The sequence below is a fragment of the Gymnodraco acuticeps genome, unplaced genomic scaffold, assembly GCF_902827175.1.
Source record: "Gymnodraco acuticeps unplaced genomic scaffold, fGymAcu1.1, whole genome shotgun sequence".
NCBI classification, from domain to species: Eukaryota; Metazoa; Chordata; class Actinopteri; order Perciformes; family Bathydraconidae; genus Gymnodraco; species Gymnodraco acuticeps.
This window is the reverse complement of record NW_022990958.1, coordinates 42144-69596: the sequence shown is the minus strand read 5'-3', so window position 1 is coordinate 69596 and position 27453 is coordinate 42144. Positions and strand designations below refer to the sequence as shown.

The 27453-nt window shown below is 40.8% G+C and overlaps 1 pseudogene; it reads left to right on the top strand.

Moving 5' to 3' along the window:
- The first annotated feature begins 2919 nt into the window (after positions 1-2919).
- The window catches only part of LOC117558777, a 39512-nt pseudogene continuing 14978 nt past the window's right edge, over positions 2920-27453 (top strand).

The following is a 27453-nucleotide window of genomic DNA, read 5'->3' as shown; positions in this document are numbered from 1 at the left end:
ATCATACTTTAAGTATAATACAGGTCTCAATATACTTTAAGTATAATACAGGTCTCAATCATACTTTAAGTATAATACAGGTCTCAATCATACTTTAAGTATAATACAGGTCTCAATCATATATTAAGTATAATACAGGTCTCAATCATACATTAAGTATAATACAGGTCTCAATCATACTTTAAGTATAATACAGGTCTCAATCATACTTTAAGTATACTACAGGTCTCAATCATACTTTAAGTATAATACAGGTCTCAATCATACATTAAGTATAATACAGGTCTCAATCATACATTAAGTATAATACAGGTCTCAATCATACTTTAAGTATAATACAGATCTCAATCATACATTAAGTATAATACAGGTCTCAATCATACTTTAAGTATAATACAGGTCTCAATTATACATTAAGTATAATACAGGTCTCAATCATACTTTAAGTATAATACAGGTCTCAATCATACTTTAAAGTATAATACAGTCTCAATCATACTTAAGTATAATACAGGTCTCAATCATACATTAAGTATAATACAGGTCTCCAATCAGTACTTTAACGTATAATACAGGTCTCAATCATACTTTAAGTATAATACAGGTCTCAATCATACATTAAGTATAATACAGGTCTCAATCCATACTTTAGTATAATACCAGGTCTCAATCATACTTTAAGTATAATACAGGTCTCAATCATACTTTAAGTATAATACAGGTCTCAATCATACATTAAGTATAATACAGGTCTCAATCATACTTTAAGTATAATACAGGTCTCAATTATACATTAAGTATAATACAGATCTCAATCATACATTAAGTATAATACAAGTCTCAATCATACTTTAAGTATAATACAGGTCTCAATTATACATTAAGTATAATACAGGTCTCAATCATACTTTAAGTATAATACAGGTCTCAATCATACATTAAGTATAATACAGGTCTCAATCATACATTAAGTATAATACAGGTCTCAATCATACTTTAAGTATAATACAGGTCTCAATCATACTTTAAGTATAATACAGGTCTCAATCATACATTAAGTATAATACAGGTCTCAATCATACTTTAAGTATAATACAGGTCTCAATCATACTTTAAGTATAATACAGGTCTCAATCATACTTTAAATATAATACAGGTCTCAATCATACTTTAAGTATAATACAGGTCTCAATCATACTTTAAGTATAATACAGGTCTCAATCATACTTTAAGTATAATAGGAAAGCATCCAACCGGAAAGTGTATACACTGCAGCCAGCCAGAAACTGTTGGGCATGTTTTACTGCTTTGCAGGAAATATAGTACTCAGAGAAATGTGCTTTTCCAGACACTGAAGAAAGCAAAATTCCATGACTTGTCGCTATCAGGGCTGTTAAGGAAAACATCAGGCAATATATATTGTGAGATTATTAAGTTTCTAAGAGAAATTGATACATTTAAAATAATCTAGAGTTTTGGTTCTTTGTTTTGTTTCTTTTGTTTCTTGTTTTCTGCATAGTCTCTTGTCCACACTCCAGTCCAGTTGGTGGCGGTAATGCGCCAACAAGTTGGTTTGCCAACCGCCAATAAACAAGGAAGAAGAAGAAGAAGAAGAAGAAGAAGAAGGACAAAGGACAAAGGACAAAAGAAGAGGTGAGTGGATTAAACCTCTTAGCTTACAGTTAATCACGAATCAGAAGTTATATTATTTAACACAACAGCTGTAATCTTGGTAGAAAGAAACTCACAAAAAAACTTTAAAATGTGCGACAAAAATAGTCTCAAACTATCTTTAAATAAAGGCAAACAGCTGCAGTCTAACAGCTACAGTCTGAAAGCTACAGTCTGAAAGCTAACGGCTATCGGCTAACAGCTACAGTTATTATTCCAGTTCGGCTCTGGGGGAGTAACAGTTGATTTGTAATGCTCAGCTGACTTTATGTTAGTTATTTATTACACCAGTTGTCTTTAAGACGGTTTGAGTTGTTGTGTTGGTGCTCTTTACCATAGATATGGTTTTAAATATATGCTAACTAGCTTATTAGCATCGTCATTCACCGCGACGTAGCATTTTTCCCATTGAAATGAATGGGGTTCTTCAGTTAGCAGCTAACGCTAAGCTAAGCGACGGTTTAGCTCATTAGATAAATAGATATACTTTATTTAAATAATGATTTATCTTAAAGTGGGAAATGAATGTGTCACAGCAGAAGTGTTTTCAGGCATTACACGAGTTAAACATATTTAAAAGATGCAATAATATAATAAAAATGAAGCATTAGCAGCAAGTATACACACAGGACACATATCACTAGAGTATCTAAAGAATACACAATATACAGAAAATACTGTATACATGGAGTACATTAAACAGTCTCACTAGCTAATGTTTGCTTTCTGTGTTAACTTAGTGATAGTTACACACGGATAGCGCTATAACAGTGGTTCAAACATCCATTAATGTCACTTTCTATGTGAATAAAGTCATTTTAATGAAATAAAAGTGAACAAACTGTGAGCTGTAAGTTACAATGTAAGTTGCTACACAGATTATGATGAATTATATCTAAATATTTGTATTAATAATAATTTACACAGAAAACCAACTTTTTATCGTAATGGTTAAAGTAATGTGCATGTAACGTTCATAACTATCTGACCTTTCTATCATGTTCTCCTCTGCTTAGCATCACATTGACTAAATGGATCAATTTGGAACATGTTTACGTCACAGCAGCATAGATAAGACAAGGCACTGCACATGGTGTGATAAAACACTACATATAAGCATCTAGAAATAGAACATATCATTGAATAAACTCTTTGAATTCCTCCTCTTCACTGCTGACAGTTTATGATGAATTATATCTAAATACTTGTATTATATTAATAATGAAGCAGCTCTGTGGTCTTCATCAGGACAGCTGATGAGCAGCATGGAGGAGAAGAAAGAGACCCCTGGAGCTCAGGTCAGTGTGCACTTCATCACAATATATTCCTAATTCCAGCGTTTCCGCCAGGCGGGCGTCTTGCCTTCATGTGACGCCCTTATTCAGCTCGGAACGCCCTATACAGACATAAATAAAGCAGCGACTGTATTCGCCATGACACAGACAGTCTGTGGTTTGTACTTGTTTAACTTCTGTCTAGTTTCTGAACAGATATGAGGAGCTGTGAGCTCACAACTGTATCATCAGCATACATCACATTCTCCACACACAGAAGGCGGATCATTTATGTACATACTAAACAGGATTAGGGCTGTAGCGATACACTAATCTCACGATACGATACACGATATTCAGCCAACGATACGATATATATCACGATATTCAGCCAACGATACGATTCAATACGATTCGATATAATTCGATACACTTATATAATTTTTGAAAGATTTTAAAGGGACAGTGTGATTTTGGTGACATGTGAGTGACTTGGATTGAATTAATTCAACTGAAAACTGAAAGCATCAATTATACAATATATGGCTCTGACAGAGAGTCTACAGCTTGCAAATGCTGGACAAAATGAATCAAAAGATGTGGTGAGAAAATTAGTTTCATTTATTGAAACAGTGCAAACTGTAGCTTACAAGCCTTTGAAACGTAAGTACATAAAGTGCAGTATCACAATGGAGAATTAAAAGGTGCAGCAGGTGGCGGAACACGGGGGATTTGAATGGGACTTGTTAGAAATTAAAATCAATGTTTTGATTGCATAAAGTACCTTAAACATACCGTCAGTTTAAATGCTGTTTTATACTGAAAACCCAGAAGTTCTTGTGCACAACCAGTTGTTAAGCTTTTATTCTGAAAATCCTTCATCTCTGGTTAGCATTTAGCATGTGGCTAATATACCATTTACTATAGAGGTGAATTTAGTAGCGATATGACATGGAGTGTTGCACACCGAAACCTACTGATTTCAACACTACAACTATAGACGTCGAGATATTATTATTACTGAATATTAAATGAAGGTACAGTTTATTTGAATACGTTTGTTTACAGACGTGGGTAGCATGAGACAACATTCGGAACTACCGGAAATGATACCAGCCGTGAAGTATTTTTAGAGTATTGATTACAGCGTTTAAAATGTATTAAATGAAAAGTCATGAAAGAGATAAGGAGAAGAAAAGGCGTGTTTAGTTATATATTTAATGTACAATGTCTGAATCCTCTGTAATGCGCAACAACGAACATTGGAGACGTGGAGGGCCGGCCCCCAGCAGCGCCAACCGGCCCACAGGGAGGAGCCAAAAGAGGATATTTAACAGCTGGAAAGGTGGAGCTCGCTCTCTTCCCTTCGCTCACGAGAGCCAGAACACAGCTGTTTTTCTGACTGAACCATCTTCTGCTTGTAACATTACCGCGCTTTTTATTAATTAAAGTATACATTTGAACCTTCTCAGAGACTCAATTAGTCTCCTTTTTAAAGCTTCTCTACTGGACGCGAGAATAACGAACACAGTTATCAGACTTAATGTATCGATACCCGCGGCTGAAATATCGATACTTTTTCGGAAAACTAAATATCGATATATATCGCAGGATCGATTAAATTGCACAGCCCTAAACAGGATTGGGCCCAATACAGAGCCCTGCGGTACTCCAGTTGACAAACACTAGACTTATGGTTCTCAATTTGAACACATTCATGTCATGAGAGGGTCCCCACCATAGTTATCAAGAACACAAAACAGTTCTTTAGCCGCTCTGTCCTGGGGGTTGTCAACATGGATGTTAAAATCACCAACAATGACTAGACGGTCAAAGTCAAAACACACTATAGACAGCAGTTCAGTAAAGTCATCAAAAGAAGCTAAGAGCACAGCTGAAATCCCACAGCCCTGAGGGCCCCTACATTGGTTGTGATGGCAGATGACAGGGTTTGGTCAAGTTGCTCTCTACTGGTGAGGAAAGCGGCATACCAGTAAATCAGGTATGGATTTACTTCCATTTTTGACACCAAGATGTCTGCTTGTATTGTGTTGCTGCTGAGAAGTCTAGGAAGAGGGCTCTTGCATAGGTGTGACGTTTATCTAAATGTTTAGTGATGATGTGAACCAGAGTAGCAGCAGTACCATTACATTGCATTTAGCTGACGCTTTTATCCAAAGCGACTTACAATAAGTGCGTTCGACCAACAAAATACAAACTTGAAGAAAACAGAATCATAAAGTACATCAGGCTTCATAGAGCAAAAACATTTCAAGTGCTACTCAACTGGCTTTAGATAAGCCAGCCCTTTATTAGTATATAATGGCACATTTCCACTGCAGCGGGTAGCCCCGTTTAAGCGTCCTTAACCCGTCCTCAAGCGGCCAGGCCAGTTTTTAGTGGCCTTTCCATATAGCCTAGTACCGGCTAGCGGGTACTTTTTCCCTCTTTTTCCGGCCCCATAAAATCGTGGTTCTATAAGACCAGGGCCAGGGCTGAACTAGTGACGTCAACACTCTCGACTGCTGATTGGTCAGAGAGAATCGTCACAAGATCGCGCGCGAGTTCATCCCTAGCGTCGCATATATTTAGAAGCAAGCTTGCAGCATTTTTATAAACAGCATTTTGTAAACAGATGAGCTACAAAAATGGCTACGTCTAATAAGAAAAGCACACCGTGGTCGACCGAGGAGGTGACGACGTTCCTACATCTCATTGGGGATGATCAAATCCAGCGGGAGCTCAACGGAACAACTCGAAATGTGAACAAAAAAAAAAAACGATCGCCCCGCCTACACTGCGTTGCTACCCCAGGTCCTAAACTGTAATGGAAATGCGCCACGGCCAGCGAGGCAGCCCGAGGCCTGAGCGAGGACGCTTAGGGACGCTTACACGGGGCTACCCTGTTGCAGTGGAAATGCGCCATAAGTGCTTTGTTAATAGTTCTATCGCTCGAAGTGCAGTCGAAAGAGATGAGTTTGCAGTCCCTTGTAGTACCACCCCCTTGCTTATAGGCAAATTGGTATGGATCAAGTATGTCTTGTCCTTCACAATAGGTTTAGCTGAAGAGGTCATTCCTGTCACGGTTCTCATGGTGTCCCACACTTTTTTGGGGTCTTTGGCTTCAAAAGCATTTCCCAAAAGCTCTCTGTGTGTTTTGATTCCCTCAATTTGACTTTCAGTTCTTTCTCTGTCTGTTCAAGTGCTCCATAGTCTTTGTTTTATGTCCTTAGTCACATATGATTTATTACTTTCTTTTCTGGTTCCCTTGAGTTTGGTCTTATACACTGGTATCATATTCACAGCACTATGATCAGAGTTCAGTATTGGTGGTCTGTATTTAGACACATAGGCTCCTTTATCATTAACAAAGCATTTGTCCAGGATATTGTCTTTCCTGCTGTGATCCCTAACATACTGCTGGAACCCAGGTAACACAGTCTCCAGGCGACATTGCTTCATGTCCCCGAGCACTATTGCCGGTGCATCGGGGTGGCTGAGTTGCAGCTCGTGAACACAGTGTCCTCTGCCGCTGGGAGGCACGTAAACAACAAACAGTCAAATACACCCGAATTCTCTAGTCAGATAAAAGGGTCTTAACGTCATGCTGAGAATTTCTACATTGGGATTGCAGGTTTTACATTCTACTGAGTATGATCGGCCCACAGATCATTAATATACACACAAATACCGCCTCCTCTGGTTTTCCCCGAGTTCGCATCCCTGTCTGCTCGAACAAGGGTGAGTCCGGGTACTTCAAAGAGAGATTCAGGCATCGTAGATTGGAGCCAACTTTCCGTGAAACATAATAAAGAGACCTCGAGAAATTCATGAGAGTACCTTGTGTATGTCCTTAGTGTGTCCACGTTGTTGCTCAATGAGCGCAGGTTTGTGAGAATGATGGAAGTGGTGGCCGGCTGAATCTCCGCCGTATTCTGAACGCCTCCCCTCCTTCCTCGTCTCTTTTTCCTGGTGTTTCTAAGCGGCTCCCGAGGGATTTCATCCAATAACGAAGAGCACAGATGACTTGGTGTATTCGTAGGAGGCCGATCGCATTGTAGCTCTAGCATTGCCTCGCGTCTGTAGCAGCGTAGAGGCCGGGGCTCCTCGCATGGTCTACAGAAGGCAAACGTAATCCACAGGATCAAAAGCATGGTCTCTCAAAATGACGTTTCATACAGACACAACAAAGTTTAGACAAAAAAACAAAACACAAGAGGAACGGAGCATACTGAGACTCGCAGTGACAGGATGCCGTCTCCCTCTGTCTCCTGTATACCAGAGGTGGGAGTAAGTCATACATGTGCAAGTCTCAAGTTACTGGGGTGAGAGTCAAGCAAGTCAAGTCCTACGAAATCCTGATGAATAACCCCAGTTTAAATCAGTTAAAAGACAGTGGTTATGAAACTAGAGTTTTATTTTCAACATTAACAACAATGGAGAGTGGGGCTCTGAAATCATAAAACAGGTAATAGGGGGAATAATTGTGTGTGGGGGTTAAAACGTAGCAGCCTGCGGTCGCTCGTAAGCTGTTCTAATGAAGGTAAACACAGTGAAGGCACAGCTCTTTGCAGCTGCTGCTGCTCTTCTCAGATTCTGCTGAGTTACACGTTACTGCCTCCTGGTGCTGCAGAGATTTCATGAAGTGAAGGAGGTTTTTCTTCTATAAAGCAGCAGATACTGTGAGAGTCACAGACATGAATACATAGGTCAAGGCAGACTGGTTCACAGACTCTCCTGTTTTGCCGATCCGGTGCTTGAACAAATAACTCTACACCCCTGGCCGAAATGTCCTTAAAATGAAGTCCGAGTTTGAAATATATCTCAAATAATGTATGTATTTCCCCACATAAACATAACAGTATGCAATGAAACGGCTGTCTCCTGTGCGCTCCACTTCCTACTTTCTCCTGCGAACGAGAAGAGACTTTCTCTCTCTTTTTTTTCTTTCATTGCCCTCTAGGGGCTTCGTACAATACAAATGCAAATATTCTATTTTAAAAAGTAAAGTCCTTTCGAGTCATCTGTCTCAAGCCTAAGTCTCAAGTCATGAATACCAAGTCAAAGTCAAGTCTTTTATCAATGTTAGTCAAGCAAGTCTCAAGTCAAAAAATAGGCAAGTCATGTGACTCGAGTCAAGTCATGTGACTCGAGTCCCCCACCTCTGGTATATACTTTGGTTAGAATATTGCTGTATTACTGTATCAAATATAATAAAGACAAACAGTTGATAAGTAGTATTTTGTTAACTCCAGGTTTATATTAAGTGAGTTTTTATTGTGTTAACTTGTATATTTATGCTTTTTAGATTGACTTTCTCTCTTTCTCTGTCCGTCTGTTCTAGAAACCGAAAGGAAGAGAGAGACGTCACAGCTGTCAGCAATGTGACAAATCCTTTACAGCATCTGGACCTTTAAAGAGCCACCTGCTTATTCACACAGGAGAAAAACCGTACTGGTGTGAAGAGTGTGGGACAAGTTTCACTCAATCAGGTGATCTCAAAACACATCAAGTATTCATACAGGAGAAAAACCTTACAGCTGTGAAGAGTGTGGGACAACTTTCACTACATCAGGTCATCTCAAATCACATCAACGTATTCATACTGGAGAAAAACCTTACAGCTGTGAAGAGTGTGGGACAACTTTCACTACATCAGGTAATCTCAAAACACATCAACGTATTCATACTGGAGAAAAACCTTACAGCTGTGAAGAGTGTGGGACAACTTTCACTCAATCAGGTACTCTCAAAAGACATCAACGTATTCATACTGGAGAAAAACCTTACGGCTGTGAAGAGTGTGGGAAAACTTTCACTACATCAGGTGATCTCAAAACACATCAACATATTCATACTGGAGAAAAACCTTACAGCTGTGAAGAGTGTGGGAAAACTTTCACTCAATCAAGTGCTCTAGAATCACATCATGTATTCATACTGGAGAAAAACCTTACAGCTGTGAAGAGTGTGGGAAAACTTTCACTACATCAGGTGCTCTCAAAACACATCACCGTATTCACACTGGAGAAAAACCTTACTGGTGTGAAGAGTGTGGGAAAACGTTCACTACATCAGGTGCTCTCAAAAAACATCTTCGTGTTCACTCAGGAGAAAAACCATAGTGGTTCTAAGAGTGTTGGAGCCGCATTTAAGCATATTTTGTTTTTTTTCACAGTTTACAATAAACAATTCCCATCTATTGGCCTTGTGTTGGGTAATCCTTTTTTCCATTACAGATCCCATCCCAACAGCGCCATCTGTTGACGTAACGTCAGAATTGACAGGCATAATGTTCACTGTTCCTTTAAGTTTCGTTTTCTGTCCGTCTGCCGACAGTGCGCTGTTCCATTGATTTACATACCAAGGTTTAAGTGCACTGTGTCAATAGCTGTAGTATGAGCATCGTCTGGGCTGGCCGTCTGGTAGAATCGGTATGCTCTTCCTCCTGTGTCCACTTCCTCTACTGTCACCTATGACCCCTTTTATACACCCCACCACCAAGTGTTCAAAATAACCGCAGGTTCTTAAAAAGTATTCAAAGTTGATAATTCAATTTAGCGAAAATTAAGGCTATTAAAAAGTATTAGACGGCATTTTCCAAGGTATTAAGAAGATCCACAGCAACGACAACAAGAAACACCCTTTAATTTACTGAAACAACATGTCGGGAAACCCCCTCAAGGTGAATGAAAGAGTACAGAGTACAGAAGCAACTAAGCAGCATACTGCATTAAACCTGACCTTCACAGAGAGGTTGAAGTTCATGGAGAGGAGGCTTCAGTCGTCTGTCTGCACTCTGTTTAGTTGTGCTGTTTAGCTAATCAATATAGTCAATGTGAGGTAAAGTGTCGCCAAGGTAACCGGTTAGAACTCGAAGTTGCGATGAGGTCTTAAAATGTATGGAAAGGGTCTTAAAAAAGGTCTTAAAAGGTATTAAATGTGACTTCCGGATTCCTGCATATACCCTGATATTGCACTATTCATATAAATAAGGTAAACTGAGACACCAACAACACCCATAAAATGGCTCCTACAAAGAGTGTGGGAAAACCTTTTCTTAAAGTATTCACCTTAAAGTCCATGAGCGAGTTTCACTGTTCATTAATCTGCTTCATGTATCTAGAACATATCTACGATGTTTTCAGTTTGATTCTATTCTCTTGTTGAAATGATCAGACTACCAAAAATAAAATGGCCTTAGAAACAGACCAGCCTGCCCTCCTACAAAAAACGACCAAATAGGTCGATTGTTTAAGCACCTTAGATTACGACCCAGAGCCACGTTTTAAAGTGTGGTCGTGTAAGAAACAACATGCTCCCGTTTATTCACAAATAACCCTCTCTGGAAAATCCTAAATTGTGGAATAGTTTGGCCATTAAAATGCTTTTTGATTAGATTTCTAGTGAGAAGTGTATATTGTACTCTTAGAATCCACGTCCAGTGGATGTGTAGGATCTATAGTTTGATAGATATTACGAAGATGATCTGAGGTCTCGCCAGGATAACGTGTACGCAGCTTCCATGCAAAGTTAGCGTGGGTGAAAACTGTTTTTCCGGTCTCTAAGTTTTCACAATAAAACCGGATATATTCCCTCACTGTCAAATGATTACACAGTGATATCTGCATTACTCATCCACTAAACAACATCAGTTTATCCTTGTTAATTACACAATATTGATTGGTTTAAATGGTGTACAATGCTTTTGTGTTTTTAACCTTCGATTCAGAGAAACAAATAGGAGTTTTGACACTACAGTTTCTGAAGAAACTACACTACCCAGAATCCCCAGCTATCGTTTGGGACTACAACATCCGCCTTGCTTTACAAACCTCGTGATTAGTCATCAAGCCCTGTGATTGGATGTTGGAGTGGCAGTGCGGCAAGGTTACGCTGAGCGTCAACAGCTCTTTGAAATGGAATGGAGCCACGGCAGACTTGAAATGTTTTTGTTACAGCAGCATACTACTTTGTTCTACTCCACTACAATTCAGAGGTTAACCTGGCATTTTTACTCCACTACATTTATTTTAGTTCCTTTGCAGATTGTGATTAATGATGTGAAATATAATCAACCCTTAAATCAGACTTTAGTTACACCTGACTCAAATTCAGGGAAGGTGATTGACAAGTAACAAAATAAACTATGCAATATATTGGACGTTAAGTACTTTGTCAGACTTCATATTTATCTGTGGATAACCCCAACGTTTTTTTCTTATTCAAGAAGACCTTAACTTAAAGTAATGTTTAATGTTTAAATAAAGCCTAGTTGGTCTGTTTTGCATCCTCCTGTTAATATCTTTGGACGTCCTGCACTCAACTGTTTTAGAGATCACTACAGTGTCTTCTTGATATTTTATATTGTGTATGTAGGCTACTCTTAATATTTAAATGTTTTCATCAAATAAAACTTCTTCAACAACAACATTCAATAACGTGCTTTAACCACTAGGCGGCGCGGGTTAAAAAACCAGTGGTGTAGTTAATAAAACATAATAATATCAAACATAATGTGACTATTAACTTTATTGTGAAATGAAAACAGAACGGTAAAGGAAAACACAGTTTCAGTCTCTCGATGTGAAGCTTATGCATTGTACCATGAACCTGGATAGACCTGTAACAGTCAACTGCATGAGGAGCTGGAAAGGTAATGAATGAATTAAAATGTCGAACTCTGACTTCATTTTAAGGACATGTCGGCCAGGGATGTAGAGCTATATTTGTTTAACCACCGGATTGGCAAAACAGGAGAGTGTGTGCACCAGTCTGCCTTGATCTATGTATTCATGTCTGTGACTCTCACAGTATCTGCTGCCCACAGCTGCTTTATGGAAGGAACACCTCCTTCACTTCATGAAATCTCTGCAGCACCAGGAGGCAGCTGATGTGTTTTAACCACACACACACACACACACACACACACACACACACACACACACACACACACACACACACACACACACACACACACACACACACACACACACACACACACACGATTTAAACGCAGACTTCTGTTCCTCCATGTTTCGTTGTTATAGTTTCACTGAGCGGACCCGCCCCTTTTTTCTCCAAAACGCTCCCTTATCTGGTCCATCTGCGGCTGTAACAGGTTGTGTGCGCTGTGATGATTCGGCTGTACCTTTAGTAATGAATATTAAATGTTCATTTGATCATTGGTTTTATTATGAAAGCATCGAGACCGGAAATACTGTTTTCAACCCGTAACTTTACATGGAGGCTGCCGCATACCTCAAATCATCTTCCTAATATCTATGGAACTATAGATCCTACATATCGACTGGACGTGGATCTAAAAGTACAATATACACTTCTCGCTAGAAATCTAATCAAAAAGTGTTTTAATGCCAAACTATCCTACAATTTAGGATTTTACAGAGAGGGTTATTTGTGAATAAACGTCCATCTGTTACGTTTGCATTCAACGGGAGCAGGACGTATTAAGCGCTTGAACAATCGGCATAATTGGTCGTATGAGTTGGAGGACTTGTTGAAACAGACTCGTAACCCTGCATATTTGTTGTGTTTTGCAGAATATTATAAACATGTCATTCCCTTATCTTCAAATACCCCAGGTTGTGTAGTGATGTATTTGAGGTGTACTGTCCACATCGCAGACCTGAAGTGTGCAGTCAATGTATGCGAAGTGTACAGGACCTTGGTCTCTGAGACTCAAAAAAGCCTTTCTCGCCTACCTGTCCACTTTGCAGACCTGAGATCCTGCAGTCATTTCTCAAAGATGGTGTGGCATATAGGGAGGTGCAATCTCCTGATGGTATAGACTGTATTATAGTGGACATCTGCAACCCGAGAAAACAAGATAACATTAGGATAATCAATGTATACAACCCATGTCCAAATCTAACCACTGATATATTTAAAGAAATAGCAGAATATAAACAGGAAGGAAGTTTGGTGTGGTGATTTCAATGCACACAACAGTCTATGGGGCAGCAACCATACAGACAGTAACGGAAACATAGTGGAAGAAATGCTGGAGGAAAGAACACTAGTATGCCTTAATGATGGACATGGCACAAGAGTAGATGTTCACAGGGGGAAAGTCTCATGCCTGGATCTGACATTAGTGTCAAACTGTTTGGTTCATGCGAATGGTTTGTTTTGAATAACTCCACTGTAGGAAGTGACCATTATCCAGTGCTTACTAAAATGAATACTAATGTATATATGCAGGAAGGAGGTGTGATAACCAGGTGGTGCTTTGCTAAAGCTGATTGGGGGAAATGTAGGATATGGTGTGAGGAGTCGGTACACCAGCTAACATCAGAGGGAAGCATAGAGGTCATTACAAGCCACATAACGCAACATATACTATAGAAGGCAGGTATGTTAGGAAGGACACATGAAAGAGAACATGGAGAGAATTGTGTTCTACCATTGGCAGAGGAGTAACATTAGGTGATGTCTGGTCCATGTTTAAGCAGATGAGTGGGAAAAGGAAATCCATTAAAATGCCAGCTTTGGTTGATGGGGAGAGGCTGGCAGTGACAGATAAAGAGAAGGCAGGTATGTTAGGAAGGACACTTGCAGCAGTACATAGTGGGGAGCATCTCAGTGATATCCATAGGCAGCAAAAACAGCAGTTACTAGCAGAGAATGAAAAGGTGAAGGAGAAGAGACAGGATAATAGGTCAGCTCAGGATGTGGAATTAGTAAGAGTGAGTAATGACGTGGGAAAAACATTGAAAATGAAAGAGATAATGGCAATAGTGTACTTTGACATTGAAAAGGCGTATGACTGTGTGGAGGGAGGGGTTACTGATCACATTGAGGAGAATGGGTATTGGAGGGAGAATGATCAATTGGGTAAGGGCCTTTTGAACAGACAGGACATTTAGAGGAAAGGTTGGAGCAGATATTTCCAATTATTTAGAAATAGAAAATGGTATTCCCCAAGGGAGTGCAGTCAGTCCAATATTATTTAACATCATGATTAATGACATGTTGACATGCTTAGACACATGCATCCAATGGGCTCTACACGCAGATGATGGGGCTATGTGGATGAGGGGAAGACGTGGCCCATACGTAATGGAGAAGCTAGAGCGATTAAAAAAATGGAGAGGTGGTCATATAACTGGGGATTCAAAATGTCAGAAAGCAAGTCATGCTACATGGTATTTACAAACAAACACAAGATTGATGGCCAACAGCTAACACTATATGATCGTCCAATGACAAAGGTGAATGAGTTAAAATACCTAGGACTGTGGTTTGATAGCAAATACACATGGAACATGCATATTAATCAAGTGGAAAACAAAATGCTAAAAAGTATTAAATGTATTGCGAGCTGTAGCTGGATGCAACTGGGGCGCAGACAAACAAGCATTAATAGACATGTCCAGATCAATGATGAGGTCCACAACAGACTATGGTTGTATAGCGTATGGAGCAGCAGCAAAAACATCACTTACAAATGGATAGACTACAATATAAAGCCTTGAGGTGTGTATTGGAGCGATAAGTCAACTATTTGCTTATCGCGACAGGCCTATGCACACAATGAAACAGTGGAAACAAACATGTGTTTGACTTTCATTAGTGAATGAAACTGTGTGCCCTTTATAGTCTGTGTCCAATATTGTGTATTTGTATATATTGTATATCCTATATATATGCTAAGGTCCCGCTACTGACACGATAGCAGTCATTTAGTGCGCATATGTGTAATTAAATATCAAAATCTCACTCCAGCCAGGTACCCACATTTGGCAACCCTGGTTAGCTTCAGAGCTAGCAGTCTGTATTGTAAACAAAGACAGGACGAGCTGGAAATGAAACAAACAATACTTAGAAACTGGTTCAAATGTTTCTGATGGAAGGAAACGACCTCTTCTCTCTTTGAATGTGGTTTATACCTTTCAGGTAACAGCAACAGTTAAAGCCTTACAATGAACCGTTTTCGCTGCACCCGCACTGCGAGGGGGGCCCAAGTTCCCATCAGCAGAAACACGTGGGTTTGCTATCCTGGCTCCAAGATGGTGGAATGAGCTCCCATTGAGATCAGGACAGCAGAAAGCTTACACACCTTCCAGACTGAAAACTCATCTCTTTCGACTCCACTTCCAGCGATAGAAATACTAACAAAGCACTTATATACTAACAAAGGAATACATATGTTTAATAAGATGAGAGAAGAGTTACACATCATGTGAAACTAAAACTGGTATATCTACATATATATAATCAATGAGTAAATGTGTCTTTCAGACGCCCCTTGATTACATGATGGTTATTAAGTCATCTCAATATATTTCTGTTTTCTTTCTGCTGATTCTCTGTCATTAAGGTGAGAGTTATCACGATGCCGGGGAAAAACGGGGACCTGTTCAAACAGGCGTTTGACAATGTTGACCACAGCATATTACTAGACTGTCTGGAAAACTGGGTGGGACTTTCGGAAACAGTTCTAAATTGGTTTGAATCCTACTTAAAGGACAGAAACAACTTTGTTTCTATAGGTAAATACACATCTGAGTTGACAAATATGACATGTGGGGTTCCTCAAGGCTCCATCTTGGGGCCTCTTCTCTTTAACATCTACATGCTACCACTGGCTCAGATAATGAAGAACAACAAAATAAGTTACCATAGCTATGCAGATGACACACACATTTACGTAACAATTTCACCAGGAGACTATGCTCCAATTCAAACACTGAGTAAGTGCATTGAACAAATCAATGACTGGATGTGTCAGAACTTTCTCCAATTAAACAAAGATAAAACTGAGGTAATGGTTTTTGGAGCCAAGTCAGAACGTATAAAAGTTAGCGCTGAGCTTCAGTCTGCAATGTTCAAAACAACAGATAAAGCCAGAAATCTAGGTGTAGTCATGGACTCTGACCTGAGTTTCAACAGTCACATTAAAACAGTTACTAAATCATCCTACTATCACCTAAAGAATATATCTAGGATTAAAAGACTAATGTCACAGCAGGATCTGGAAAAACTTGTCCATGCCTTTATCTTCAGTAGACTGGACTACTGCAACTTCTTCTTCTTTCGTGTAACGTTAGAGGTCCAACTCGGTGTCGTGTAGCCATGCCCGCATCTCTGGTCCTAGGTCGAAGAGGCCGGCTTCTGAGGGTGGTCTATATAAGGGGCAGATGGTGATTATATGGACAGCGGTCTGTCAGGGTCACCGCACTCGCATGCCGCACTGTCCGCCAAGCCCCACGTCTTCATCGATGTTTTAAAGCGACCGACCCTAGTTCGTAGACGGTTCAGAGTGGTCCACTGCCGGCGCGGTAGGTTGTCTCCTCCAATGGCGCCATCTCCTGGGTCCCAGATGTAACGGTGGATTCGGGAGGGCCCGGCTGACTCCCACTCCTGCTTCCAAGCTGCTGCCAACCATGCATCTCTGGAGATGTCCTCAGAGGTGGAGTTGAGCATCTCTTGAGCTGCTTTGTTGTAGGGGTGGCGGGACTTGAGTCTGCTTGGAGGTGCTGGTGTTATTGTGGTGTTGTGCAGGATGTGCCAGTCATACTTTTGTGCCTTCCTGGCCAGGGCGAGGGTGGCAGCCTCCCGTCGGAGGCCGGCCGGTGCTATTCCCGCGAGGACTGGCAAGAGGGACACAGGGGTATGCTTTAAGCATCCAGTTATTATTCGGAGGGAGGTATTGATAGCCACGTCGACTACTGCAACTGTGTCTTCACAGGTCTCACTAAAACATCTATGAGGAAGCTGCAGCTGATTCAGAACACCGCTGCTCGAGTCCTCACTGACACTAAGAAAGTGGATCACATCACTCCTGTTCTGAAGTCTTTACACTGGCTTCCTGTGTGTCAAAGAATAGATTTATAAATACTGCTGCTGGTTTATAAAGCACTGAATGGTTTAGGCCCAAAATACATTTGTGACCTCCTGCTAAATGATGAACCATCCAGATCTCTCAGGTCTTCAGGGACTGGTCAGCTTTCTGTCCCCAGAGTCAGAACTAAACATGGAGAAGCAGCGTTCAGTTATTATGCTCCAAATATCTGGAACAAACTCCCAGAAACCTGCAGGTCCGCTGCAACTCTGACTACTTTCAAATCCAGGCTGAAGACTTTACTGAAAGAATAACTGTATGCATTGTTTCTTATGCGCAATTACTTCATACTGTCTTTGTCTTTCTCGTCCTGCATTTATTGCCCCCCCTCAGAAAATAACTGCCCCCCAGTCAGAATATAGCATGGTGATGAAGTTGGTCCTATAACCTGTAACCTTTAACCTGATTAGGCGTTCTCTGTCAGATTCAACAACTTCAGTATAATGCAAAAATAAATACAGTTATGTCATCAAGTTTTTTTATTTAGCACATTTTAACAAGGCATAAATAAATCAATAAGATATGGTGCAAAGGAAGCATCTTATAAAACTACATTTAAAGGCAGTAAAGAAAAAGCCAATACAAATTAAAACAAGATGAATTGGAATAAAAAAAGGTTGCCCTGCTCTCCTCTGTGTTTTAGTCCCGGTCTCTAAGCCCCGCCTCCAGCCCCTGGTCTCCCTGATGGAGGGCTCCACCTGTCGGGGGGGGGGGTCCGGTGACGGTGAGATGTGTGTGTTCACGGGGGACCGCGGTCCGTTAATCCTGGTTCCGACACACACACCCCGAGGACGTCCTGCTGCAGAACTCTGCTGACCTGCAGCTCACCTGTGACTCTCTGCAGCTCACCTGTGTCTCTCTGCAGCTCACCTGTGACTCTCTGCAGCTCACCTGTGTCTCTCTGCAGCTCACCTGTGTCTCTCTGCAGCTCACCTGTGACTCTCTGCGGCTCACCTGTGACTCTCTGCAGCTCACCTGTGACTCTCTGCGGCTCACCTGTGACTCTCTGCGGCTCACCTGTGACTCTCTGCAGCTCACCTGTGACTCTCTGTGGCTCACCTGTGACTCTCTGCTCAGGTCTCAATCATACTTTAAGTATAATACATTTCTCAATCATACTTTAAGTATAATACAGGTCTCAATCATACTTTAAGTATAATACAGGTCTCAATCATACTTTAAGTATAATACAGGTCTCAATCATACATTAAGTATAATACAGGTCTCAATCATACATTAAGTATAATACAGGTCTCAATCATACTTTAAGTATAATACAGGTCTCAATCATACTTTAAGTATAATACAGGTCTCAATCATACTTTAAGTATAATACAGGTCTCAATCATACTTTAAGTATAATACAGGTCTCAATCATACATTAAGTATAATACAGGTATCAATCATACTTTAAGTATAATACAGGTCTCAATCATACTTTAAGTATAATACAGGTCTCAATCATACTTTAAGTATAATACAGGTCTCAATCATACTTTAAGTATAATACAGGTCTCAATCATACTTTAAGTATAATACAGGTCTCAATCATACTTTAAGTATAATACAGGTCTCAATCATACTTTAAGTATAATACAGGTCTCATCATACTTTAAGTATAATACAGGTCTCAATCATACTTTAAGTATAATACAGGTCTCAATCATACTTTAAGTATAATACAGGTCTCAATCATACTTTAAGTATAATACAGGTCTCAATCATACTTTAAGTATAATACAGGTCTCAATCATACTTTAAGTATAATACAGGTCTCAATCATACTTAAGTATAATACAGGTCTCAATCATACTTTAAGTATAATACAGGTCTCAATCATACTTTAAGTATAATACAGGTCTCAATCATACTTTAAGTATAATACAGGTCTCAATCATACTTTAAGTATAATACAGGTCTCAATCATACTTTAAGTATAATAGGAAAGCATCCAACCGGAAAGTGTACACACTGCAGCCAGCCAGAAATTGTTGAGCATGTTTTACTGCTTTGCAGGAAATATAGTACTCAGAGAAATGTGCTTTTCCAGACACTGAAGAAAGCAAAATTCCATGACTTGTCGCTATCAGGGCTGTTAGGGAAAACATCAGGCAATATATATTGTGAGATTATTAAGTTTCTAAGAGAAATTGATACATTAAAAATAATCTAGAGTTTTGGTTCTTTGTTTTGTTTCTTTTGTTTCTTGTTTTCTGCATAGTCTCTTGTCCACACTCCAGTCCAGTTGGTGGCGGTAATGCGCCTACAAGTTGGTTTGCCAACCGCCAATAAACACTGAAGAAGAAGAAGAAGAAGAAGAAGAAGAAGAAGAAGAAGAAGAAGAAGAAGAAGAAGAAGAAGAAGAAGAAGAAGAAGAAGAAAGACAAAGACAAAGGACAGAAGAAGAGGTGAGTGGATTAAACCTCTTAGTTTACAGTTAATCACGAATCAGAAGTTATCTTATTTAACACAACAGCTGTAATCTTCAGTCTAACAGCTACAGTCTGAAAGCTAACGGCTAACAGCTACAGTTATTATTCCAGTTCGGCTCTGGGGGAGTAACAGTTGATTTGTAATGCTCAGCTGACTTTATGCTAGTTATTTATTACACCAGTTGTCTTTAAGACGGTTTGAGTTGTTGTGTTGGTGCTCTTTACCATAGATATGGTTTTAAATATATGCTAACTAGCTTATTAGCATCGCCATTCACCGCGACGTAGCATTTTTCCCATTGAAATGAATGGGGTTCTTCAGTTAGCAGCTAACGCTAAGCTAAGCGACGGTTTAGCTCATTAGATAAATAGATATACTTTATTTAAATAATGATTTATCTTAAAGTGGGAAATGAATGTGTCACAGCAGAAGTGTTTTCAGGCATTACACGAGTTAAACATATTTAAAAGATGCAATACGATATAATACAAATGAAGCATTAGCAGCAAGTATACACACAGGACACATATCACTAGAGTATCTAAAGAATACACAATATACAGAAAATACTGTATACATGGAGTACATTAAACAGTCTCACTAGCTAATGTTTGCTTTCTGTGTTAACTTAGTGATAGTTACACACGGATAGCGCTATAACAGTGGTTCAAACAACCATTAATGTCACTTTCTATGTGAATAAAGTCATTTTAATGAAATAAAAGTGAACAAACTGTGAGCTGTAAGTTAGAATGTAAGTTGCTACACAGATTATGATGAATTATATCTAAATATTTGTATTATATTAATAATGAAGCAGCTCTGTGGTCTTCATCAGGACAGCTGATGAGCAGCATGGAGGAGAAGAAAGAGACCCCTGGAGCTCAGGTCAGTGTGCACTTCATCACAATATATTCCTAATTCCAGCGTTTCTGCCAGGCGGGCGTCTTGCCTTCATGTGACGCCCTTATTCAGCTCGGAACGCCCTATACAGACATAAATAAAGCAGCGACTGTATTCGCCCTGACACAGACAGTCTGTGGTTTGTACTTGTTTAACTTCTGTCTAGTTTCTGAACAGATATGAGGAGCTGTGAGCTCTGAGGGCTAACGGCTGATGTTGGTTTTGTGGTTCACATTGTCACTACCCGATCTGCAGCCCTGCCCTATCTGCAGTGCGCATGTGCGAGAAGGTCCGCCATATTTGACAACTCCATACGGCAACTCTAATAGGACATTTGACGTCTAGACGGCTGCCCGATTTGCATCGTGCATGCGCGAGTCATAAACGTCTCAAATATCTTTATTAAAATATTTTGTTATTTGAAATAAAATGAAGGACATTCACAGTTAATGTAATTAGATATACATTATGAATGCCATACATATTGCATACATTCACAGTCAATATTTCTTCAGTATGTATGATGGCTGTCTAACAGAAGTTACATCCATTTCTCACTTATTCTGACAATGTACTCAACCCAATAAAATGACCCACTAAAAGGAGTTGTTCAATAATAGTGAAGTCACGTTGTAATAACAATAACTCATCTCTCTCGTTCAGATTAATATTGTCAGGTTTTTTGAGTGTTCTTTTTCTGCTTTGCCAAACGCCACTGTGTCAAATGTCCTATTAGAGTTGCCGTATGGAGTTGTCAAATATGGCGGACCATCTCGCACATGCGCACTGCAGATAGGGCAGGGCTGCAGATCGGGTAGTGACACACATTGAAGATGACGTCGCGGCTCCTTCTACACTGCGTTACTATAGTTACTGCTAGGGTGGTAAGTTTCCGGAAAGTTTCCTCTGGCCGGACATTTTTTTGTGCTTGAAACGAACCGGATTCCGGAGCTAAGAGGCTGCTCCGCTGCAGTTGCCCCTTTCACACCAGCGCTTTTTCAGCTCCGGCTCGGAGCTGGAGCCTGAAATGCGCCGGTTTTTCCTGTTCACACCGCAGCGGCGCCGGCTCTTAGCTAAGAGGCTGCTCCCAGAGCCATATAATAGAAGTGTTACAACAACGGAAGTCCAAAAACGGTTATCGTCACGTGGTTCATGTAGAAGAGGATCGTTCCCCGGAAGTTCATGGCGGGCAATGTGAATGCATTGATAACAGGAGATAGAACTACGATTTTTGGTAATTATTAGTGAATAAAGGTTTTGATTTGCAATATTTATACAACAAATCGATATGTGTATGTATTTACATCAATATGTTTTAAAAAATAAAATAGAATTTGCTAATATTAAGTGATAATATTAGGATTAGTGTGAACAACTAGTTTACATGTTAGGCTAACAGTGACTTGGTTAAAGAGCCTGTTGCTGTTTATTTATAGCTTTGAATTCTTTAAAACCAATATTATCTTCTTAAACTTGTATGGTAGTCAAGAGCATCACTTTCTAATGTTTATTGATATATTTAGAGGGAGGGGATCTAAAGTAATGCTTTAAAATTCAGATTAGATTAATGTCTACCATTTTCTTAAAGTCATGGTAGTTTCAGTAACCATGGTAATTGAGGACACAAATTATCTAAATGACTAATGTCATCTTTATGGCTTTCAGAAAGGACAGGAGACCGACAGGTGACTATCAAAGGACTAGCAGCAGCAGCAGCATGATGATGATGTTAAATGTGTTGTTTTAGGAACATCCATTGCAAATACATGGAATTCAATAAACATTGAATAGCATATCATGCAGTTTGTCTGTGCCTTTTTCTCCGTGTTGTCCTGGTTTGCTGTGCTGCCTCCTAGTCGCCACCATGGTGTGCTGTGCTGCCTCCTAGTCGCCACCATGGTTTGCTGTGCTGCCTCCTAGTCTCCACCATGGTGTGCTGTGCTGCCTCCTAGTCGCCACCATGGTTTGCTGTGCTGCCTCCTAGTCGCCACCATGGTTTGCTGTGCTGCCTCCTAGTCGCCACCATGGTGTGCTGTGCTGCCTCCTAGTCGCCACCATGGTTTGCTGTGCTGCCTGGGGATGCTCCAATCGCTCAGAGAAAGGAGTACGAATGTACGGCTTCCCCACTGACACAGAGCGGAGGAAGCAGGAGCAATTTCACGACCAACAGCAAAAAAATATGTGATTTATATACAAACATGCATTTGCACTTTTTCACAAAACGAAAACCACACCATTGGGAAAGCTTAATGTTTTGTTTAATACAAAAAACAGGGAAAGGCTTGAAAAACACTGAGAGTTGAGACTCAGGGTGCAGGGTGAGGGTCTCAGTGCAGGTATTCAGGCTCCATTGAATCCCCCTCTGGTTCTTGTGCTGAAAGAGGGAGTAACAGACAGGAGAAAGGGTTATACACACCTATATAGCACACCTATTGGATGGGAAATTGCCTTGGGGAGATAAGGTGTGGTCTTTCTTCCCAACTGAAGTTATGGAACTTTATTATTTGTGAGTTTAACAAAGTATGACAAATGGCATCAGTAACATATGTGATATGAATTTCTATAAAGTTGTCTCACATTCTTGGTCATATTGTATATACAGTATGTAATGAGTATAACATGTCCAGTAAGTATAAAGTGTTTCCTAATACTGTGTATTCAACCACTATGGAATATGTATGTGGGCAGACAAAACTGAGTTGTTCTGTGTGTGAAGTAACCTCAAGTCACTCCGCAGGCACATTTTGATGCAGACCAGTTTGTCAAGACAAAAAAGGGCAAGACTAGGCTGAGAGCAGAGGCTATACCCACCATCTTCGTGCATCGCCCTGTGGTCAAAAAGAGAAGGGCCCCTGCACCACGATTCACCCCGGGACCTGTATCTACAAAGCCCATAGCTCATGATCACAGCGATAGTGTGAAAGGTGACACAGGTATAATAAGTATGAACTCTTAGTAACAAAAGTAATATTTCTTATTTTTAAGTGGTATAATATTTAAAATGTTCGAAAATGTACAGTGCCATGTCTTCTACTTACATTAGTCTCAAAGATTGAGGGAAGAAGGGAAGGGATCACTGCCCTCCACCTGCCAGCACCCAGCCAGAGGAGCGCAAACAACAAAAACAAGCAAGGTGTCCCGTCATGTACCTGGAAGTTTGGGTTGGCAAAATGGAGTAAGAGAGGGACTTGAAAAATCTTGGTGGCTCTCTACTCCTGTTGTTACAGTTGTCTTGGTTACAGCTCTCACGTGTTTTTTTGTTGCCGTTTCCACATCTTTAGAAAATAGGAAATAAAAATGGAAGTGAAATCAACCTCTTCTCTGGAGAACAAACTTCGATTTCTCTGTCTTGTGAGTTTGCAGTCTTGCAGTTTTGCTCCTCCACCTGTAACATCACTGCCCCTCCACCTGCCATACAGTAGGTTACTAACAAGATTACTTATATAATACAGTGATAGAATACATGTTTAGTATGCTTACTTATATAAAACAGTAGTATTAAACTTACCTTGTGTGTTCACTCTCACTTAAGTCCCTCTCCCTTTGCCATCAATCCAAAATCAGCTGAGCTGCAACATTATACACACAGGTAATAATCAACATAATCACAAGGACACCATATGGCTCTGCTAAAAACACTCACTCTTACACGCACCAAAGTTATATTTATCTAATATTTAACTCCCTCCACCCCCGCATACAATCCCGTTTAGAAGCCCCTCTTCTCTAATTCAACAACGTTGGACCAAATAGACATTAAGAGAACGGAATTTACAATTAAAAGGCTGTTCAACGTGTGTTGCTAACTTGCTTCGGTATCCTAGCTTGATCTGTTATCTGTAAACGTTCCCTAAATCTACTAATTTAGGGACAATCCACTGACATCCTTTAATACACATGTTCAATTGAATCAGATGTACTGATAATATCCGCAATATAAATCTTTAAACTTCTTCTTACCTTTAAAAGTCCGTCACGAACGGTTATTATGCTGCAACTCTACCGCTCTGCTAGCCTTGGCGCTAACTTCCGGGGAACGAATGAGAGGCTCCACGATCCGCCATTGCTGTAAAAAAAGTGGTCCATTGGAGTGAACGGAGATGTCATAACTCTTCTATTATATGGCTCTGGCTGCTCCGCTTCAGTTGCCCCTTTCACATCAGCGCTTTTTCAGCTCCGGCTCGGAGCTGGAGCTTGAAAAGCACCGTTTTTTCCTGTTCACACCGCATTGGCGCCGGCTCTTAGCTCCGGAATCCGGTTCACTTCCAGCTCCAAAAAATTGTCGGTCTAGAGGCAAGAGCTTCGGAGCTAAGAGGTGGCGTCGCTTACGTCTCTCTTACGTCGAGGCGTGCAGGAAACTAAACCCACCTCCCCTGAACATGGGTCGACTGTCCTGTAGGGCTGGGCGATATGGCCAAAAAAAGAAATCCCCGATTTTTTTCACAAAAAATCCGATTTACGATTTAAATCGATTTTCTCCCCCCCCCCCCCCCCCCCCAATTCATATGCAGATGACAAAGTAATTGTTCCAATTTTAACCAATGACATATCACTGGAAAGACCAGGATGTCTTCTGTACAGCACATCAGGGATTGATAGAGTAGCTCAAAAGAGTAAAAGGAGATGCATGTTAACAAAATGTCCACTACAGTGGACATTTTCAATGGGCTGGGTCCCAGGAGGATATATTGGCACCATATCCTTTGCTATATACATACCGACCGCATCTGTAATGGCTTTCCAGCGGGCCGAATTCTTGTCATATGGGATGCAGTTTGAAAATGTCTGTGTTACGGTAGACTGTATTTTGGCGGCTGTGCGTGTGGTGCTTGTAGTGCCGCGGTCTTTTTCATTCCGCTGGGAACATTTCTCCCATTCAGCAGGATGCTTTTGTTTGAGATGCTGCAGTAAATTTGTCATACTGCTGCCTTTGCTAGCAACTGACTTCAAACATACTTTGCAGCGGGGTGTTGTCTGGTCTAAATCTGACCTCGCGAACGCAAACCAATTCCAAATAACGGATGACACCGTGCCTTTCTTTGGAACAAGTTCTTACCTGCTCGTTGTCATGTTGTTTGTGTAATGTGTATCACTCTATTTGGTAAATGCGCGCACGGGTTAGGGCTGAGGCGAACTACGGGAGCCCAGAGGGAAAAGTTGGCGGATGTTGAAGAGAAAATCGATTTTCATTTCAACACATCGACGTGAACTACACACTCGAGTTAATCGATAAAATCGATTTATCGTCCAGCCCTACTGTCATGCCTGCCTACAAGCAGTAGTGCTTATAAACACACTTTATAAAGTCAGGCAACACTAACCAGGCTTCGTGTGATTCTGTTTATTTGTACCTTACTTTGACCATCCGTTCACTGTTATTGATCATTGTGGAGAGAGGCAGACGTGTTGTTTTGTATTATAGCAGCTATCGGATGGAATCAATACATGGGCTGCACAGGTTGTCGTGTCCGACTATCACAAGTAGAATCATAATAAAAATGCGCCTGTAAAATGTGCCTGTAGAAAACGGTGTATGCCACAATAGGATAGCAATAGCAAGTAGTCAGTTTAGCTTCGGTTGCTATGCTAACATCACCCATTTTATACCAGAGAAACGTTCATAACAGCGTTGTGATACCAAACAGCGTCAATTCAGACTGACACACATTCACTTAGGCTAAGGGGGACTGGGGATATGTATCAGCTGCTTGTGTGAGTCGGACAGTGAATACTTTAGAGCGGCCGCGGCAGTGTGAGCTAACCGGGAGCTAACGGAGGAGAATAAACTCCCGTGGAAGAGCAGCCAACACTGCAGCGGTCGGTAAATGCTGCAGAAACACATTAATAAACAATGAACCACGGCACTCTGGAGCAAAGCATAAGGTTGGAGAAGTCGTTATTAATTTATTCTGGCTTCGTGTGATTAAAAGCAACACGATCATCGACCCGACGCAGTTCCCCGTTGTTGTTGTTGTGAGCGCCGTAATGCCGTTGGGGAGCAAATCAGCGATGTAAACGGTGACGTCATGACGCAGCAGCGGCAGCACCAGTCGGGTGCTGGGCGGTGTGAACAGAGCGGGAGCAGAAAAGGGAAACCGGAGCTGAACCAGAAAAGCTCTAGCTCGGAGCTAGAAAGGGAAAAGCGCTGGTGTGAAAGCCGCAAGTGTGAACAGGAAAACCCGGTGCTTTTCAAGCTCCAGCTCCGAACCGGCCCTGAAACACCGTTGGTGTGAATGAGGTGTGAAGTAGATCTGAGGCCATGCAAGGAAAACCATCTTTGAAAAACCCTGTTGGAATAATATCAAGGCAGCAGGAGGAGGATTTCAGAAGTTGAATAATGTCCTCTAGGTTTTTATCATTAATCTGATGGAACTGTGTCATGGTGTTTGTATTGATTTTAGGTGGACACAGGGACAACACATCTGCTGTACCTGATGCAGAGGCTCTGACTGCTGGTCTGATTTTCTGAATGGGGGGGGTACTGACACTGGGGGGTTAGTTAGTCTGTCGACGGGAGCAAACAAGGCACGTGCATTGTTTTTGTTTTTGGCAATGATGTCAGAGAAGAAAGACTGTCGTGCAATTTACAATTCCAAATGATAAAAGCCAAGTCTCTCTTTATAGATTTCAAAGTGAACCTGGAGATTTGTTTTTCTCCATCTACGTTCAGCTTTTCGACACTCTCTTTTTGCTGTTCTCACGGTCATGGTCTTTCTCCATGGAGATCTTTTCTTCCCAGTCACTTCCTTTAACTTAGTTATTTTTGAATTAAAATGATCTACTAGCTCATTTACTGAGATGTTAGCAGGGGCAAGTGTGGAAGAAACATCCTGAGTAAACATTTCCCTAGTGTTGTCAGTTAAATATTGCTTTGTGGTTACCTCTTTTTGAACATTTGTCTGAACAGAAATAGAGCTCTCAAAGGAATGATCAGAGAGCGCAACATCAGTCACCACAACCTCAGAGATATTCAGACCCTTTGAGATCATTAAGTCCAGAGTGTGCCCCTTATTGTGCGTGGGCTCCGTCACATGCTGAGTCAGTCCATAGTTATCAAGAACACAAAACAGTTCTTTAGCCCCTCTGTCCTGGGGGTTGTCAACATGGATGTTAAAATCACCAACAATGACTAGACGGTCAAAGTCAAAACACACTATAGACAGCAGTTCAGTGAAGTCATCAAAAGAAGCTAAAAGAAGCTAAGAGCACAGCTGAACTCCCGCAGCCCTGGGGGGCCCCTACATTGGTTGTGACGGCAGATGACAGGGTTTGGTCAAGTTGCTCTCTTCTGGTGAGGAAAGCGGC